Source organism: Borostomias antarcticus (genome assembly GCF_949987555.1).
Source record: "Borostomias antarcticus genome assembly, chromosome: 10".
NCBI lineage: Eukaryota > Metazoa > Chordata > Actinopteri > Stomiiformes > Stomiidae > Borostomias > Borostomias antarcticus.
Window position 1 is genome coordinate 20666213 of NC_140243.1, and position 374 is coordinate 20666586.

Below are 374 nucleotides of genomic sequence, written 5' to 3' on the forward strand. Positions count from 1 at the left end.
AGGGAACAGGTTGTGTGTTAGTGTGTTATTAATGGAAGTAGGGAACAGGTTGTGTGTTAAAGGAAGTAGGGAACAGCTTGTGTATTTTAGTGTGTTATTAATGGAAGTAGGGAACAGGTTGTGTGTTATTAGTGTGTTATTAATGGAAGTAGGGAACAGGTTGTGTGTTATTTGTGTGTTATTAATGGAAGTAGGGAACGGGTAGTGTGTTATTAGTGTGTTATTAATGGAAGTAGGGAACAGGTTGTGTGTTATTAATGGAAGTAGGGAACAGGTTGTGTGTTAGTGTGTTATTAATGGAAGTAGGGAACAGGTTGTGTGTTAGTGTGTTATTAATGGAAGTAGGGAACAGGTTGTGTGTTAGTGTGTTATTA